The sequence below is a fragment of the Pongo abelii genome, chromosome 15, assembly GCF_028885655.2.
Source record: "Pongo abelii isolate AG06213 chromosome 15, NHGRI_mPonAbe1-v2.0_pri, whole genome shotgun sequence".
In the NCBI taxonomy this organism is placed as follows: Eukaryota; Metazoa; Chordata; class Mammalia; order Primates; family Hominidae; genus Pongo; species Pongo abelii.
Genome location: NC_072000.2, coordinates 103,079,335 through 103,099,522, shown reverse-complemented (window position 1 = coordinate 103,099,522; position 20,188 = coordinate 103,079,335).

The following is a 20,188-nucleotide window of genomic DNA, read 5'->3' as shown; positions in this document are numbered from 1 at the left end:
AAAAGTGTTCCTATTTCTCCACATCCTCTCCAGCACCTGTTGTTTCCTGACTTTTTAATGATTGCCATTCTAACTGGCGTGAGATGGTATCTCATTGTGGTTTTGATTTGCATTTCTCTGATGGCCAGTGATGGTGAGCATTTTTTCATGTGTTTTTTGGCTGCATAAATATCTTCTTTTGAGAAGTGTCTGTTCATGTCCTTCACCCACTTTTTGATGGGGTTGTTTGTTTTTTTCTTGTAAATTTGTTGGAGTTCATTGTAGATTCTGGATATTAGCCCTTTGTCAGATGAGTAGGTTGCGAAAATTTTCTCCCATTTTGTAGGTTGCCTGTTCACTCTGATGGTAGTTTCTTTTGCTGTGCAGAAGCTCTTGAGTTTAATTAGATCCCATTTGTCAATTTTGGCTTTTGTTGCCATTGCTTTTGGTGTTTTAGACATGAAGTCCTTGCCCATGCCTATGTCCTGAATGGTAATGCCTAGGTTTTCTTCTAGGGTTTTTATGGTTTTAGGTCTAACATTTAAGTCTTTAATCCATCTTGAATTGATTTTTGTATAAGGTGTAAGGAAGGGATCCAGTTTCAGCTTTCTACATATGGCTAGCCAGTTTTCCCAGCACCATTTATTAAATAGGGAATCCTTTCCCCATTTCTTGTTTTTGTCAGGTTTGTCAAAGATCAGATACTTGTAGATATGTGGCATTATTTCTGACAGCTCTGTTCTGTTCCATTGATCTATATCTCTGTTTTGGTACCAGTACCATGCTGTTTTGGTTACTGTAGCCTTGTAGTATAGTTTGAAGTCAGGTAGTGTGATGCCTCCAGCTTTGTTCTTTTGGCTTAGGATTGACTTGGCGATGCGGGCTCTTTTTTGGTTCCATATGAACTTTAAAGTAGTTTTTTCCAATTCTGTGAAGAAAGTCATTGGTAGCTTGATGGGGATGGCATTGAATCTGTAAATTACCTTGGGAAGGATGGCCATTTTCATGATATTGATTCTTCCTACCCATGAGCATGGAATGTTCTTCCATTTGTTTGTATCCTCTTTTATTTCCTTGAGCAGTGGTTTGTAGTTCTCCTTGAAGAGATCCTTCACGTCCCTTGTAAGTTGGATTCCTAGGTATTTGATTCTCTTTGAAGCAATTGTGAATGGGAGTTCACTCATGATTTGGCTCTCTGTTTGTCTGTTATTGATGTATAAGAACGCTTGTGATTTTTGCACATTGATTTTGTATCCTGAGACTTTGCTGAAGTTGCTTATCAGCTTAAGGAGATTTTGGGCTGAGACAATGGGGTTTTCTAGATATACTATCATGTCATCTGCAAACAGGGACAATTTGACTTCCTCTTTTCCTAATTGAATACCCTTGATTTCCTTCTCCTGCCTAATTGCCCTGGCCAGAACTTCCAACACTATGTTGAATAGAAGTGGTGAGAGAGGGCATCCCTGTCTTGTGCCAGTTTTCAAAGGGAATGCTTCCAGTTTTTGCCCATTCAGTATGATATTGGCTGTGGGTTTGTCGTAAATAGCTCTTATTATTTTGAGATACGTCCCATCAATTCCTAATTTATTGAGAGTTTTTAGCATGAAGGGTTGTTGAATTTTGTCAAAGGCCTTTTCTGCATCTATTGAGATAATCATGTGGTTTTTGTCTTTCGTTCTGTTTATATGCTGGATTACATTTATTGATTTGCGTATATTGAACCAGCCTTGCATCCCAGGGATGAAGCCCACTTGATCATGGTGGATAAGCTTTTTGATGTGCTGCTGGATTCTGTTTGCCAGTATTTTATAGAGGATTTTTGCGTCAATGTGCATCAAGGATATTGGTCTAAAATTCTCTTTTTTTGTTGTGTCTCTGCCAGGCTTTGGTATCAGGATGATGCTGGCCTCATAAAATGAGTTAGGGAGGATTCCCTCTTTTTCTATTGATTGGAATAGTTTCAGAAGGAATGGTACCAGCTCCTCCTTGTACCTCTGGTAGAATTCGGCTGTGAATCCATCTGGACCTGGAATTTTTTTGGTTGGTAAGCTATTGATTATTGCCACAATTTCAGCTCCTGTTATTGGTCTATTCAGAGATTCAACTTCTTCCTGGTTTAGTCTTGGGAGGGTGTATGTGTTGAGGAATTTATCCATTTCTTCTAGATTTTCTAGTTTATTTGCACAGAGGTGTTTGTAATATTCTCTGATGGTAGTTTGTATTTCTGTGGGATCGGTGGTGATATCCCCTTTATCATTTTTTATTGCATCTATTTGATTCTTCTCTCTTTTTTTCTTTATTAATCTTGCTAGCGGTCTATCAATTTTGTTGATCCTTTCAAAAAACCAGCTCCTGGATTCACTTATTTTTTGAAGGGTTTTTTGTGTCTCTATTTCCTTCAGTTCTGCTCTGATTTTAGTTATTTCTTGCCTTCTGCTAGCTTTTGAATGTGTTTGCTCTTGCTTTTCTAGTTCTTTTAATTGTGATGTTAGGGTGTCAATTTTGGATCTTTCCTGCTTTCTCTTGTGGGCATTTAGTGCTATAAATTTCCCTCTACACACTGCTTTGAATGCATCCCAGAGATTCTGGTATGTTGTGTCTTGGTTCTCATTGGTTTCAAAGAACATCTTTATTTCTGCCTTCATTTCGTTATGTACCCAGTAGTCATTCAGGAGCAGGTTGTTCAGTTTCCACGTAGTTGAGCGGTTTTGAGTGAGATTCTTAATCCTGAGTTCTAGCTTGATTGCACTGTGATCTGAGAGACAGTTTGTTACAATTTCTCTTCTTTTACATTTATTGAGGAGAGCTTTACTTCCAAGTATATGGTCAATTTTGGAATAGGTGTGGTGTGGTGCTGAAAAAAATGTATATTCTGTTGATTTGGGGTGGAGAGTTCTGTAGATGTCTATTAGGTCCGCTTGGTGCAGAGCTGAGTTCAATTCCTGGGTATCCTTGTTGACTTTCTGTCTCGTTGATCTGTCTAATGTTGATAGTGGGGTGTTAAAGTCTCCCATTATTAATGTGTGGGAGTCTAAGTCTCTTTGTAGGTCACTCAGGACTTGCTTTATGAATCTGGGTGCTCCTGTATTGGGCGCATGTATATTTAGGATAGTTAGCTCTTCTTGTTGAATTAATCCCTTTACCATTATGTAATGGCCTTCTTTGTCTCTTTTGATCTTTGTTGGTTTAAAGTCTGTTTTATCAGAGACTAGGATTGCAACCCCTGCCTTTTTTTGTTTTCCGTTTGCTTGGTAGATCTTCCTCCATCCTTTTATTTTGAGCCTATGTGTGTCTCTGCACGTGAGATGTGTTTCCTGAATACAGCACACTGATGGGTCTTGAGTCTTTATCCAGTTTGCCAGTCTGTGTCTTTTAATTGGAGCATTTAGTCCATTTACATTTAAAGTTAATATTGTTATGTGTGAATTTGATCCTGTCATTATGATGTTAGCTGGATATTTTGCTCGTTAGTTGATGCAGTCTCTTCCTAGTCTCGATGTTCTTTACATTTCGGTATGATTTTGCAGTGGCTGGTACCGGTTGTGCCTTTCCATGTTTAGCGCTTCCTTCAGGAGCTCTTTTAGGGCAGGCCTGGTGGTGACAAAATCTCTCAGCATTTGCTTGTCTGTAAAGTATTTTATTTCTCCTTCACTTATGAAGCTTAGCTTGGCAGGATATGAAATTCTGGGTTGAAAATTCTTTTCTTTAAGAATGTTGAATATTGGCCCCCACTCTCTTCTGACTTGTAGGGTTTCTGCCGAGAGATCCGCTGTTAGTCTGATGGGCTTCCCTTTGATGGTAACCCGACCTTTCTCTCTGGCTGCCCTTAACATTTTTTCCTTCATTTCAACTTTGGTGAATCTGACAATTATGTGTCTTGGAGTTGCTCTTCTCGAGGAGTATCTTTGTAGCGTTCTCTGTATTTCCTGAATCTGAATGTTGGCCTGCCTTGCTAGATTGGGGAAGTTCTCCTGGATAATATCCTGCAGAGTGTTTTCCAACTTGTTTCCATTCTCCCCGTCACTTTCAGGTACACCAATCAGACGTAGATTTGGTCTTTTCACATAGTCCCACATCTCTTGGAGGCTTTGCTCGTTTCTTTTTATTCTTTTTTCTCTAAACTTCCCTTCTCGCTTCATTTCATTCATTTCATCTTCCAGGGCTGATACCCTTTCTTCCATTTGATCGCATCGGCTCCTGAGGCTTCTGCATTCTTCACGTAGTTCTCGAGCCTTGGTTTTCAGCTCCATCAGCTCCTTTAAGCACTTCTCTGTATTGGTTATTCTAGTTATACATTCTTCTAAATTTTTTTCAAAGTTTTCAACTTCTTTGCCTTTGGTTTGAATATCCTCCCGTAGCTCGGAGTAATTTGATCGTCTGAAGCCTTCTTCTCTCAGCTCGTCAAAGTCATTGTCCATCCAGCTTTGTTCCGTTGCTGGTGAGGAACTGCGTTCCTTTGGAGGAGGAGAGGTACTCTGGTTTTTAGAGTTTCCAGTTTTTCTGCTCTGTTTTTTCCCCATCTTTGTGGTTTTATCTACTTTTGGTCTTTGATGATGGTGATGTACAGATGGGTTTTTGGTGTGGCTGTCCTTTCTGTTAGTTTTCCTTCTAACAGACAGAACCCTTAGCTGCAGGTCTGTTGGAGTACCTGGCCGGCCGTGTGAGGTGTCAGTCTGCCCCTGCTGGGGGGTGCCTCCCAGTTAGGCTGCTCGGGGGTCAGGGGTCAGGGACCCACTTGAGGAGGCAGTCAGCCCGTTCTCAGATCTCCAGCTGCCTGCTGGGAGAACCACTGCTCTCCTCACAGCTGTCAGACAGGGACATTTAAGTCTGCAGAGGTTACTGCTGTCTTTTTGTTTGTCTGTGTCCTGCCCCCAGAGGTGGAGCCTACAGAGGCAGGCAGGCCTCCTTGAGCTGTGGTGGGCTCCACCCAGTTCAAGCTTCCAGGCTGCTTTGTTTACCTAAGCGAGCCTGGGCAATGGCGGGCGCCCCTCCCCCAGCCTGGCTGCCGACTTGCTGTTTGATCTCAGACTGCTGTGCTAGCAATCAGCGAGACTCCGTGGGCGTAGGACCCTCTGAGCCAGGTGCGGGCTATACTCTCCTGGGGCACCGTTTCCTAAGCCCGTCGGAAAAGCACAGTATTCGGGTGGGAGTGGCCCGATTTTCCAGGTGCCGTCTGTCACCCCTGGAAGGGGAACTCCCTGACCCCTTGTGCTTCCCGAGTGAGGCAATGCCTCGCCCCTGCTTCGGCTGGCACACGGTGCGCTCACCCACTGACCTGCGCCCACTGTCTGGCCCTCCCTAGTGAGATGAACACGGTACCTCAGATGGAAATGCAGAAATCACCCGTCTTCTGCGTCGCTCGCGCTGGGAGCTGTAGACCGGAGCTGTTCCTATTCGGCCATCTTGGCTCCTCCCCTGATTTTTTAAAAAGTAGTAGCATAAACACTGTAGAAAGATAAGCCAAGGGCTGGGAAAATATAATTGCAACATACTTACCTAACCAGGATTAGCATACTGGAATAAGAAAATGCATTTTTTTCCCTTACAATGTAATAAAGAGACAAGAAAAACAGGAGAAAAGCAGGCACAGATTATGAACAAAAAATTATAGAAGAGAAAATCCTACAGGACAGTGAACACATTTTCACTATGTTTCAGGGAAATGCAAATTAAGATAACATCTGACATTATTTTGCTCCCTTTGGAGTAATTAAAATTTAAACAATAAAGTGGCAAATATTTTGTGACTCCATGCTGTAGATGAGAGTAGATATTTCTTCTGGCTTCCTGGCACCTATAGTATACATAGGATCTGAAGTTAAACAATCACATGTTCCTCTTGAATCTTGAGCAAGTGTCACCAATTATGTAGATATAGATATAGACGCAGATATAAATACAATTCATTCCTTGTCCATCATCCCTTCCACAGTGTAAGCCCTTTGAGGGCAAACAGTTGGTTTTATTCAGTGCTCTGTTCTCAGGGCATAAGACAGTGCCTGAGAAATAAGGGAATCAATAGATTACTAGAATGAAGATGGAGGTAGCTGCATCAGTGAGTACCAGCAAATGTGACAGATGGGGTAACATGCGTGGTTCACTGGAGCATAGCCACTGATGGTGGCTGTGCTGGTGGCAGGCAAACTGCAGAGGTGCCACCAGGGGTACCCAACTGCACTTCCTTTGGTAAGACTAGGTGTGTGATTTCAGTTGCCTGGCCTCTTGCCCAACTACCCTTTTCCAAAGCCTGTATCTTCAGACTGCATGTTTCTCCTGTCAAACCCCCAACAACCTTCTAATTGAATCATTTTCTGCTTAATTTAATGAGAGTCAGTTTCTGTTGTTTGTGACCAGGACCCCCGATGATGACAGAGGCACTGCTGTTAAAAGGAATTAACCAGATCTATGGATATTGATGTGGATAAAACTTAAAAACAATTTTGAGTGAACAAAAACAAGATACAGAATGATATATGCAGTATAATATATGCACCAAACGATACTGTCTATTATTTATAGATAAAAAGAAATAGAGTAGAAGCATTACAAATATAATGGGAAGTACATGCAACATCTTCAAAATGCTAAAGACTTCTAGGAAAAAGAAAGGGAAATGAGAGAATAAGAGAAGGAAGTAAGTTTACATTTGTAAACTTAGTATCTTTACTTTTCTTTATATTCAACATATTTCATAATTATTAAAAGAGCTTAGCCATGTTTTTTACTTCTGTCCTCCACAGTGACCCCAATCAGAGCCACCAACTCAGGACCTGTGGATTTTCAAGAGCTGAGTTTGGAATCTGCTGGCTCAAGTTAAGAACCTGCTCCGTCTTTGGAAAATGTGGTCATTGTGGTTACAGCTACTGCTGCCTTGGTTGTCAAAATAATCAAGCATTTCTTAAAAATGTTAAATGGTCTTAGTGATAGGAAATTTACACCTCAAATGGGATTAAGGACATAATATAATAGAATTGAATCTTTAATGTACGGATTAACCATTGTTTCATTGAAGCAATATAAAGAAGTCCTTATACATGTTATTAAAATTAGAATACAATGAATCTTTACTGTTAAGATAGTTGTTACATGTTTGAAATTTAAAAAAGCACAGTTTGCATTCTATCATATTTTAACTGATTCCTTACCAAAGACTACCATCTGTTAAGGTTTTATATATACATATATGTGTGTATATACACACAAATATATAATATCTTCTTAAAATCTTTATAAAATCTTATGATCTAGCAAGAACATTAATGCTGTAAATATATCCTGATATTTCTCTGAAAAGACTGAGAGTTGTGATGGGATGAGATAAAGTAAATCCCTGTAGAATAGTAATCACACCTGTATTTTTAAAAGACTCAATACTTTCTATATTTTTTCTTCTTTTAAAACTCAAAAAACTTCCAACTAGGTTTGGAGGCCAGGAATTATGCCCACGATGTACATGAAAAGACTGGTGCGCAGAGAGAAATGCCCATCAAGGGTCTCGCATTGTTTCAGGAAAAAAGCAGGACTAGGATTTGGTTTCCTTTGCTATTCTTTTGAATAATTTTTCATTTAATGATGTTGATTTAGCCTAGACCTCAACCCTGTGACCTCTGGGTTATTAAGATAACTTTGAAGCTTACTTGAACAAACATTTAAGGAGTATTCTGTGTGTGAAGGACTCTATGTTAGGCTCTGGGAAACCAAAAACAAATAAATCTGTTCCTGTGCTCATAGCCTAATGGGTGAGACAAACATGTGAACTGATCACTTCAGTTGAATTCTGAAAGGTTTGTGTGAGATGTAAACACAAGGAATTATGGGAAACTCACCCGGGCAGAAGGTCAGGAAAAGCTCATGGAAAAGGTGATGTGTGAGTTAAATGACAGAGAACGAATAGGTATTAGCCAGGAATAGAGGAGAACAGAGGGCATTAAAAACAGAGGAAGCAACATAAATTTAAGTGTGAATGGCATGACATGTGTTGACACTGACAAGCATTTTCAGAGGCAAAAAGACCAGGAGATGGAAGAACTTATGGTTTTGGTTGTGGATAAGATTCTGAGGAAACATAACTGCTGAATTTCTTCCCTGAGAACACTCTGGAGAACTACAGGGAAAAAGAAAGAAAACTACAGGGAAAAAGAAAGAAAACTGCAGGAAACGCCTTAGATAAATTTTAATAAGAGATAGGAAAGAATACGTAAATAGAGGGAGAAATAAACTATGTTCATTGATAGGAAATCTTAATATTATAAATGTATCAATTCTTCCCAAAGTGATCTACCCATTCAGTTATAGGTCCAGTTATGGAACTTGAAAAGTGATTTCTAAAATATATTCTAAAGGTTAAAGATTAAACCTGCAAGTTTAGCCAGGACATTGCTGAAGGAGAAAAGCTGGAAAGAGTTATATCAGTTATTAACATCTATTATGAAACCACAGACATCACAGCAGTATAAAAATAGAGGAGAAATAGATACATTGACCAACGGGCTATAAGAAAGAAACCAAGCTACATGTGCAGGGGAGTTTGGTATACATCGGGGCAGTATGTGAGATTAAAGAGGCGAGAACAGATTAAAAAATCATTCTGAAATATAGTTATCTAAATTGAAAAATAGAACATTTAACCCCTACCTTATGCCATGTACATAGTTAATTCCTAAAGGATTAAGGTCTTATGTATTAAAAAACTTAGAACTATTTGCAGAAATATGTTTTAGATCTCAAAAATTGACTGGACCTTTAAACTAGACATAAAGTATTCACTATGAAACTAATGGCAAAAAAATTTTACCTTATTAAAATTAATCCAAAAACACCTTAAATAAGTGAAAAGAAAGGTTATAAACTAAGAGAAAATATTTACGATACCCATCTAATACAGAAGTAGTATAAAAATCCAATAAATTTTGAAAAACAGGCAAACATGTGAACAATAAGGTTGATAAACGTATAAAGGTCTGTTCAGCATACTTAGTGAGCCAAGACCACAAAGTCGTATTTTATATACTTTCCATTGGCGACTTTGAACATTGCAGGTGATAGATATGATGGAATCTGCAGAATCTTCTCTGTATAACTGATGAAAGGAAAAATTGGTGCAAATGCTTTGAAATCCGTTTTGTTACTACTTTCTAAAGTGGAGATTTTAGTAAATCAATAACCTTGATAACTATTTCTAGGAATATTCTTGAAAGAAATTATTGCACATAAACAGGCACACTATAGCTGCACTGCTCATGGTTACAGAACTATAGGAACAAAAACATTTCATGTCAGTGAGAGTGGATAAATAAATGGAATATTAGATACAGTCACACGATGAAATATTAGACATCAGTCAAAATTGCTGAACTATTGTGACTCATAACTAAAGGCTGAATATTAGCAATATAATATTACATGAAAAAGTCCTGAATACATGTAACAGCATGATATTATTTTTATAAAGTTTGTAACCAGTTAAATAAAAAGCATTTTTAATGGATACACATAAATGCTATAAATGTATTAAAAAAGAAAGCAAGTTAAAGATGAACAGAAGCTTGAGAATGAAGGTTACCTTGGATAAAAAAATGCATGGGTTGGGATGGTGTGTGGGGACATTTGGTTAGAAGGAATTATTGTCAAAGTCCTGGCTTTCATTTCACAAGGTGGGTTTATGTTTGCATATGTTTAGAAATGTCTATATAGCTAGTTAAATAAATGAAAGTGTGTCATGAACTAAACATTACCTTATTCCAGTTCTGTGCACTTGAAGTAGATAAAAAGAGGGGAGGGAGGGAAGGGGAAAGAAAAGAGGAAGAAAGAAAAGAAGGAAGCAAGGAAGGAAGAAAAAAGGGAGGGAAAAAGGGAAAGAAGGAGGGAGGGAAGGAAGAAGGGAGAGAAGGAGGGAAAGAAGGAAGGAGAGAGGGAGGAAAGGGAGGAAGGAAGAAAGGAGGGAGGGAGGGCAGAAAGGAAGGAGAGAGGAAAGGAGGAAGGAAGGAAAGAGGGAGGGAGGGGAGAAAGGAAGGAGAGAGGGAGGGAGGGGAGAAAGGAAGGAGAGAGGGAGGGAGGGGAGAAAGGAAGGAGAGAAAGAGGGAGGGGAGAGAGAAAGGAGAGAGGGAGGGAGGGGAGAAAAGAAGGAGAGAGGGAGGGAGGGGAGAAAGGAAGGAGAGAGGAAGGGAGGGAGGGAGAAAGGGAGGCAGGAAGGAAGGGAGGGAGAGAGGGAGGGAGGGAAGGAAGGAAAGAGGGAGGGAGGAAGGGAGGGAGAGAGGGAGGGAGGTTAGAAAGGAAAGAAGGAGGAAGGAAGGAAAGAGGGAAGGAAAGAAGGGGGGGGAGGAAAGAAGGAAGGAAAAGGAAGGACGGACAGACAGGGTGGTGAGCAACCTCAGAAAAAAACTCAGATAACAGAAGCTGGCAGGCGACAAAGTTTGTGTTTCTCATGCAATAAACTTTCATAGACCTGTAAAGTTTTATGAAAAGTTTTTGAGATGACCATACGATTGCCAATTTTTATCTTTAGCTAAATTGGTCATGAGCAACTACACAACCTACTGCCACCTCTCACCATCATTCCTAAAGGGGAATACATTCAGCTCCTTGGAATATTTGCTGTTGGCCTCATTTTTCTGTTTCTGTTGTAGTTCAAGGAAAACTTTTTTTTTTTTTTTTTTACAAAGGGTCCTGGTGCATGGACTGCATTTATGGAGTGCTGGACAAATGGCCAGTTAGGGATAAATGTGTACCATTCCATAGACTCATAGCTTTAGCCTGAAACAGCCACTAAATTTTCCCCTGCTACTCAGCAATTTGTTGACAAGTTAGAAAATATATAGCAAAAGATAAACATTTATAGAACATTCAACACCTTTCCCCTTGAGGCGAAAAAAATAGCACTCACACCAATGATTCAAGTTTTTAAATAGCTCTGATTGCATTCCTGCAAGCCTCCTTCCAGTCACTTGAAATCACCTTTCAGTAACAGGAACAATCGGAGACATAACCAGAGAGTTATGTGTGTGAGGCTGCTTCGTGCAGTGTCATTCACACACACATGCACACACAGGCAGCTTCCTAAATTGCCAAATTTGTAGAAATGGGTAAATACATTTTGAGACATTTTATCATGGGAAATTACACGGCCATTAAACATCACACTTTCAAGGAGTCTTTACTCATGTAGGAAAATGGAAATGATTGACATAATGTAAGAAAAGCAGGACACAAAGCAGTATTCAGGTGACCCTTGAACAACACAGATTTGTACCGCGTGGGTCCACTTATCCGCAGATTTTCTTCTGCCTGTGCCAACCCTGGGACAGCAAGACCAACCCCTCTGTTTCTTCCTCCTCCTTAGCCTACTCAACGTGAAGGTGATGAGGATGAAGTCCTTTATGACAATACACTTCCATTTAATGAACAGTAAATATATTTCCCCTTCCTTATGATTTTCTTAATAGCATATTTTCTAGCTTACTTTAATCTAAGAATACGGTATATAATACATGTAACACACATAAGATGTGCTAATCAACTGTTTATGTTATTGGTAATGCTTCTGGTCAACAGTAGGCTATTAGAAGTTATGTTTTGGGCCAGGCGTGGTGGCTTACACCTGTAATTCCAGCACTTGGGGAGGCCGAGGCAGGTGGATCACCTGAGGTCGGGAGTTTGAGACCAGCCTGACCAACATGGAGAAACTCCGTCTCTACTAAAAATACAAAATTAGCAGGGCATGGTGGCACGTGCCTGTAATCCCAGCTACACGGGAGCCTGAGGCAGGAGAATCGCTTGAACCCGGGAGGCGGAGGTTATGGTAAGCTGAGATTGCGCCATTCATTGCACTCCAGCCTGGGCAACAAGAGCGAAACTCCATCTCAAAAAAAAAAAAAAAAAAAAAAAAAAAAAAAAAAAAAAAAAAGAAGAAGAAGAAGCAGTGCTACTGCTGCTGCCTGGAGGAGGTTTGATGATGGGACACAGGAAGTCTCATCACACGGTTCCGGTGGAAAGCATCCTCAGGCTAGACCCCATACAGAAAGTGACTTTTACTCTGAAAAGGATTTTCAATGCCCCGTTTATCACCACAGCAACCAGACTATGTTGATGTCAACAGTGACTATAGGCAGAACAGCACATGCAGGTTATGGGGGAAATTGGCCTGATCAGGCATTAGATAAAATCCACTTCTAAGTTAAAGAGTTAAACAGGCAGACAGTATTTTGCTGAGCATATTGGAGGGAAGCAGAACAAGCTAAATATAAATTTAGCTTTCAGCATTTGCAGATGTAAAGACTAAAAACTCAGAAGTGTGGGTCATGAGATGAGAAAGCAATGTCAGAGCCCATACACTCTGGGGTGAGAATTGGGGGGTACGCACTTGAGCTTGAATCTGAATACTGCGGAGAAAATAAAATCAGGATGGGTCAGAGAAGGGTTCTCTGCAGCTGTTTAGGGAGGGTAACAAGGAAGATGGTTAATTGTTTATTTTTATGCCTTAGCCAATTGTGTAGGTAACTAAAGAGAGTTCAATTTTGAGGTCTATTTATTTCTTATAATTATTTTAAATATCTTAAACCTCCCCCAAACAACTGTTGATCCACAATCCCTTATCAGCAGTACCAAAATCTGAACAGCTCTGAAAATCACATTTTAAGAAAAGTTTGTGGCAAACTCGTTTGGCAGCAGACCTTGACCTAAACTGAAGTGAGGCTATTTATAGTTGTTATCAGAGCCCTCTTTGTGTGAATATTCATGTCTTCTGTAGCAGAAATATTCATGTGTTTAATTACAGGTTGCTGCTTCAGATCCTGCTGGGGCTGTTAAGTCATATCCAGTACATGGATCATATTACATTTCTAAAATCTAAAAAACTTCTGAAATATGAAACCATCTGCCCCAAAGGTTCCAGCCAAGGAATTATGGATTTTTATATTAATATACATATCCTATGAGTATGCCCCTATACTCTATAAATTCTAACAGACTGTAAGAAATTAAATATTAGAGAAATAGTTTAAATCTCTTGTATATTACTCTACTATTCCAATGTCCTTCTTCTTTCTTCCTCAAAATCTCTATTTTGAATGGTGGTGTCTATTATTTCCATACAAGTTTCTATAAAATGACATATATTAATTTTAATATCCATACATATTCTATGAATATTAACATATTCTATACATTTATATACATATATGCATGCATAAAACATCTACATACTGTATATATTTATATGTTGCTGTAACTCCATAAAAATTGTTTTATGTATGGGATTCTTTACATGTTTTTAAGTGTTATGAATAGAATCTTTCAGTAATTATCTTTACTTTTTATTGATGACTTGATGTCAAGCTTGTTTTTGCATGCTTATTGATCATTGATATATCTTCTCTAGTGAAGTATCTGTTCAAATGTTATATCAATTTTTAAAATAGATTTGTTTGTTTTATTGTCATCGACTGATAGTAATTCTTTATATAATCTCCACATAAGTTCCTTGTCAGATATATGATTTGCAAATATTTTCTTTCAGTAAGTGGCATAGCTTTACATTTTCTTAACATGTTTTTGAAAGATTAAGTCGTTTCTATCAGTTTTTTCTTTCATGGCTTGTGCTTTGGTTCTCGTTTTAGAAATCATTGCCTAACCCATTGTTACAAAGATTTTCTTCTAGTTTTTCTTCTAGATACTTGTTTCAGCTCACATATTTAAGTCAGTAATACATATTAAGATATATTATTCTATGGTGTGAGATAAACGTCAATGTTCATTTAGGGTTTTTTTTTGTGTGCAGGTAATCTAGTTGTTCCTATTATTGAAGGACTAACATTTCTTCATTGATTAGTATTAACATCTTTGCCAAAAATTAATTAACCATGTAAGTGTGGATGTATTTTTGGAATCTTAATTCTATTTAAGTCATTTATATGCCTATTCTTATGTCAATACTACATTGTCTTTATTACTGTACTTTTATAGTATATGCTGAAAGTAGGAAGTATGAACATCTGTGCTCTTCTTTTTCAAAATTATTTTGGTTATTCTAGATCCTCTGTTTTTCTCATATAAATTTTAGAATTGGCTTGCCAATTTTTAAAAATAAAGCTGCCTAAAAAGATTTGTATTGAGGTGGCACTGAGTATCTTTGTATTTGCTTGAGTCACCTTTAATTTCTGTTTGTGAAATTTTGTAGTTCTCAGTGTTTTATTCCTAGTATGTATTCATTGTTTATTCCTCGTATGTAGAAATGCATTATATTGATGTTTATATTGACCATTTATTCTGTCATGCTACTCACTTCACTTATTGCTTCTAGTGTTTTATTTATTTTGTAGATTTTTAAGGATTTTCTTAAGTCCTTTCTATCAGTTTTTTCTTTCATGACTTGATTTTAGGTACAAGGCTATATCATCGACAAATGCAGAAGTTTTCATTTTATGCCTTTTGCTATGGTTTGAATGTGTTCCCCCAAAGCTCATGTGTTGGAAACTTGATTCCCCATGTGGAGGTGTTGGGAGGTGATTCCTTTAAGAGGTGTTTAGGTCATGAGGTCACTACCCTGTTGAATGGATTAATGTCATTATCCTGGGAGTGGGTTTATATATAAAGATGGGTTTCCCGTCTTCTTGTGTGCTCTGTCTCTCTCTCCCCGTCTTTGCTCTTTCACTATATTATGATGTAGCAAGAAGGTCTTCATCAGACACAACCCATAGATCTTAGATTTCCCAGCTTCCAGAAATTGTGAGAACTAAATTTCTGTTTATTATAAATTACCTGATCTATAGTATTTTGTTATAGCAGTGCAAAATGGATGGAGATACTGTTCAATTTATATGCCTTTTATTTTTTCTTTTTATTGCCTTATGATGCCATCTAGTACTTCCAATGCAGTGCTGAACAGAGGTAAAGAGAGAAGACCTCCCTGTCTTGTTTCTGGTCTTTGGCAGAAAGTATTGAGTCTTTTACCATTGTGAATGATGTTAGTCATAGAACTTTTGTAGATGTCCTCAATTAGGCTAAGGGAGTCTCATTCAATTACTAGTTTGGTGAGGGTTTTTAAAAAAAATCATGTATGTATTCTGAATTCTTTCAAAGACTATCTTTGTCTATTACATTGTCATAAGTTTTTCCCTTTTATATTCTTTTATTTAGTACATTACATTGATTATGTTTCAGATGTTAAATCAACCTAGCATTATTGAGGTAAAATCCACCGAGTCATAAAATATCACTGATTTTACATACTGTTTGATTTAATTTGCTAAAATTTTGTAAAGGATTTTGCATTCAGATTCAAGAGGAATGAATACTTATCTGTAATTTCTCTTCTTGTAATTTTTTATCTGCTTTTGATTTAGTAATCTCAGATTTGTAAGATGAGTTGTAAAGGATTCTCTTCTCTATATATTCTGAATGAGTTTGTGTATGGTTGATATTATTTCTCTCATATATATTTGATTGAATTCACCAATCAAGCAATCTGGTCATGAAATTTCATTTGTGAAAATAATTTTACTCAACGATTTCATTTATATAGGCCTGCTGAGTTTTCTATTTCCTATTGGGTGAATTTTGGTTACTTCCGTTTATCAAGGAGTTTGCCCATTTTACTTAGGTTTTAAAATTTATAGGCGAGGCTGGGCGGGGTGGCTCACGCCTGTAATCCTAGCACTTTGGGAGGCCGAGGCAGGCGGATCATGAGGTCAGGAGATCGAGACCATCCTGGCTAACAGGATGAAACCCCGTCTCTCCTAAAAATACAAAAAATTAGCCGGGCGTGGTGGCGGGAGCCTGTAGTCCCAGCTCCTCGGGAGGCTGAGGCAGGAGAATGGCGTGAACCCGGGAGGCAGAGCTTGCAGTGAGCCAAGATTGTGCCACTGCACTCCAGCCTGGGCGACAGACTCCGTCTCAAAAAAAAAAAAAAAAAAAAAATTATAAGCGAAATGTTGTCCATAATTTCCTTTTAAGGTTGATCAACTCCTTAGTGCTGCCCATCCTTTTATCCTTAGTATTAGGAATTTATGTCTTATTTCTTTTTTTCTTTATCAGTCGATGTAGAGTCTTATGTACGTGATTTGTTGTTGAAAGAATCAAATATCAGTTTAAAATTTTATGTCATTTATTTCTGCCTATATCATTCTTTCCTTGCTTATTCTACGTTTACTTTTCTTTACCATGCCTTGAAAATTGAATCTCAGATAGTTGATTATGGGTCTCCTTTGAAATGTAATATATATTGGCACCAAATTTCCTGTATGCATGACTTTATCTATATCTCACAAATTTTGAGATATTGTATTTCCATTAACATTTAGTTAAAAATATTTTCTCATTTTTTGTGTTTTTTGACTATGGATTCTTTAGAAATGTCATATGCAATTTCTAAATATTTCTATTTTCCTTAGTTATCTTATTGTTACTTATATTTTAATTGCTTTATTGAGGTATAATTAACATATTATGCATTCTATATGTTTAATGTATACAATTTGAAAATTTTTGAAATGTGCATACTTCAGTAAAGCTACCACCACAATCAAGATAATGAACACATCCATCATTCCAAAAAGTTTTATTATATTATTTTGTAATCCCTCTTGCCAGGCCCTCTCCCTCATTCCTAGGCAACCACTGATCTGGCTTCTCTTGTTATATATTACTTTACATGTACTAGATACTTTTTTCTGAATAAATGGAATTAAACTGTATATGATTCTTTAGTCTGACTTCTTTTCATCATTGTAATTATTTGAGATTTATCTGTGTGTATTTCTTTTCAGTTTTAAGTGCTTTTCCATTATACGTACTGGCACAATACCTCAGGCATATTGCCTGTTTTGTTTTGGACCACTGCATCAAAGCAAATATTACAATAAAGCAAATCACACAATTTTTTTGGTTTTCCAAAGCATATAAAAGTTATGTTCACGCTATATTGTAATCTAAGTGTGCAATAATATCTAAAAAAATGTACACACCTTAATTTTAAAATCCTTCATTGTTAAAGGATGTTAACAATCATCTGAGTCTTCAGTGAGTCATAATCTTCTTGCTGGTAGAGGGTCTTGATATTCATGGCTGCTGCCTGATCACAATGCTGATTGCTGAAAGTGGGGGTGGCTGTAGCAATTTCTCAAAATAAAACAACAATGTCCCAGCACTTTGAGAGGCCAAGACAGGTGGATTGCCTGAGTCCCAGGAGTTTGAGATCAGCTTGGGCAACATGACAAAACCCCATCTCTACAGAAATTACAAAACATTAGCTGAGCGTGGTGGTGCATGCTTGTAGACCAAGCTACGCAGGAGGCTGAGGTTGGAGGTTCTCTTGAGCCTGGAAGCAGAGGTTGCAATGAGCCATGATCACACCACTGCACTCCAGCATGGGTGACAGAGCGAGATCCTGTCTAAAAAAAAAACCAAAACAAAAAGACAACAGTGAAAACAGGGAAGTTTGCCATGTTGATAGGCTCTTCCTTTTAAAAAAATTTCCTTGTAGCATGAAAGGCTATTTGATAGCATTTTACCCACAGTAAAACTTCTTTCAAAATTGAAGTGAATCCTCTCAAACCCTATCACTGCTTTATCAACTAAGTTAAGGTAAAATTCTAAATGTTTTGTTGTCATTTCAATAACACTCACAGCATCTTCACCAGCAGTAGATTTCTTCCCAAGAAACCACTTCCTTTGCTTATCCATAAGAAGCAGCTCCTCATTCATTCAAGTTTTATCGTAAGATTTCAGCTATTCAGTCACATCTTCAGGTTCCACTTCTACTTCTAGCTGTCTTGCTCTTCCTATCATATCTGCAGTTACTTCTTCTGTTGAAGTTTTGAATCCCTGAAAGGCATCCATGAGGGTCGAAATTAACTTCTTTCAAGCTCCTGTTTATGTTGACATTTTAACCTTATCTTGTTAATCATGAATGTTCTTAATAGTATCTAGAATGGTGAATGCATTCCAGAAGATTCGATTTATTTTGCCCTGATCCATCAGGAGAACCACTATCTATGGCAGCTATAGCTTTATGAAATGTATTTCTTAAACAATAAGACTTGAAAGTCAAAATTATTCCTTGATCCATGGGCTGCAGATTGGATGTGTTAGCAGGCATGAAAACAACATTCGCCTCCTTGTACATCTCCATCAGAGCTCTTAGTCACTAGATGTGATGTCAATGAGCAATACATTTTTGATTTTTTTTTTTTTCTGAGCAGTAGGTCTCAACAGTGGGCTCAAAATATTCACTAAACTGTGTTGTAAACAGATACGCCATCATCTGGACTTTGTTGTTCCATTTGTAGAGCACTGGCAGAATAGATTTAGCATAATTCTTAAGAGCCCTAGAGTTCTTGGAATAGTAAATGAGCATTGGCTTCAACTTAAAGTCACCAGCTGCAGTAGACCCTAACAATAATCAGCCTGTTCTTTGAAGTTTTGAAGTGAAGCATGGTCTTCTCCTCTCTAACAATGAAAGTCCTAGATGGCATCTTCTTCCAATATAAGGCTGCTTCATCTACAGTGACAATCTGTTGTTTAATGTGTTAACAATCTTAAGTAGATCTGGGTAACTTATTGCAGCTTCTACATCAGCACTTGCTGCTGCAGCTTGTTTTTTCATGTTATGGAGATGGCTTCTTTCCTTAAACCTCATGAACCAACTTCTGCTAGCTTCCAGCTTTTCATCTGCAGCTTCATCTCTTTCAGCCTTCATAAAATTGAAAGGAGTTAGGTCCTTGCTATGGATTAGAATTTGGATTAAGAAAATATTATGACTGGTTTGATCTTCTATGTAGACTACTAAAATTTTATCCATATAAGCAATAAGGCTGTTTCACTTTCTTATTATTTGTGTCTTGGTTGAAATATCATCTTTAACTTCCTTCAAGAACTTTTCCTTTATATTCACAACTTGGCTAACTATTTGGTACAAGATACCTAGCTTTTGACATGCCTTCCTCACTAAGCTTAATCATTTCTGGCTTTTGAATTAAAGTGAGAGATAATGTGACTCTGTCTTTCACTTGAACACCTATAGGCCATCATATGGTTATTATCTGGCCTAATTTCAATATTGTTGGGCCCAAGTAACAGAAAGCCTGAAGGAGAGAGAGAGAGAGGGGAACATGGCTGGTCAGTGGAGCAGTCAGAACACACACATTTATTGATTAAGTTCACCCTTTTAATGGGTAGTTTGTGGTGCTCCAAAACAATTACAACAGTAACATCAAAGATCACTGGCCCCAGGTCACCATAGCAGATGTGATAATAATGAAAAAGTTTGAAATATTGCTAGAATTACCAAAATGTCACACAGAGATACAGAGTGAGCACCTGCTTTGGGAAAAATTGTGCCAAAAGACTTGCTGAACTCAGGGTTGCCACAATAGTTCAGGTTGTAAAAACACAGTATCTGTGAAGTGCAATAAAGCAAAACACAATAAAATGAGATATGCCTGTATCTTCTTTCTAAGGGGAGTGCTTAATCCCTTAACACTTAATATAATTATTTATATGATTGGGTTTGGATCTACATTGTAATTTATGTTGTACTTGTCTTTTCTGGTTTTGGATCATCCATTCCTCCTTTTCTGCCTTTAAAAAATAATGTGAACATGTTTTAGAATTCCCTCTTTAACGGTTATGTTGGCTTTTTCGCTACCATTAATTACGTTATGTTTTTAGTGGTTGCTGTAAAAATTATAATATACCTGTTTGCATCTTCACATTTTATATATGGTTAACAGTATCCCACTTCATGTAAAATAGTAAAACTTGAAACTGCACTAGTTCATATCTCCCATCCTGTGCTTTATGCTGTAGTCATTGTATGTGTAACTTCTACATACATTTTAAAACTCACCAGAAACATTACACATGTTGTTTTAAATATTTACATGTATCATAAAAAATTAGCAAGAATGAAACAAAAAATATAGTCTTTTGGATTTAGAAAGATGTCTGAGGAAGAAAGCTCAGATCTTCAAAATTAAAAAAAAAAAAAAGGGCATAGAAATGCCCTTTTGAGCTCAGGAGTTTGAGACCAGCCTAGGCTACATAGTGAGACCTTGTCTCTACAAAACATCAAAAAATTAGACAGGTGTGGTGGCATATGCCTGCAGTCCCAGCTACTTGGGAGGCTGGGGTGGGAGGATTGCTTGAAACCAGGAGGTCAAGGCTACAGTGTGCTGTGATGAAATGCCCCCCCTTTTTTAAAAAAAATTTTGAA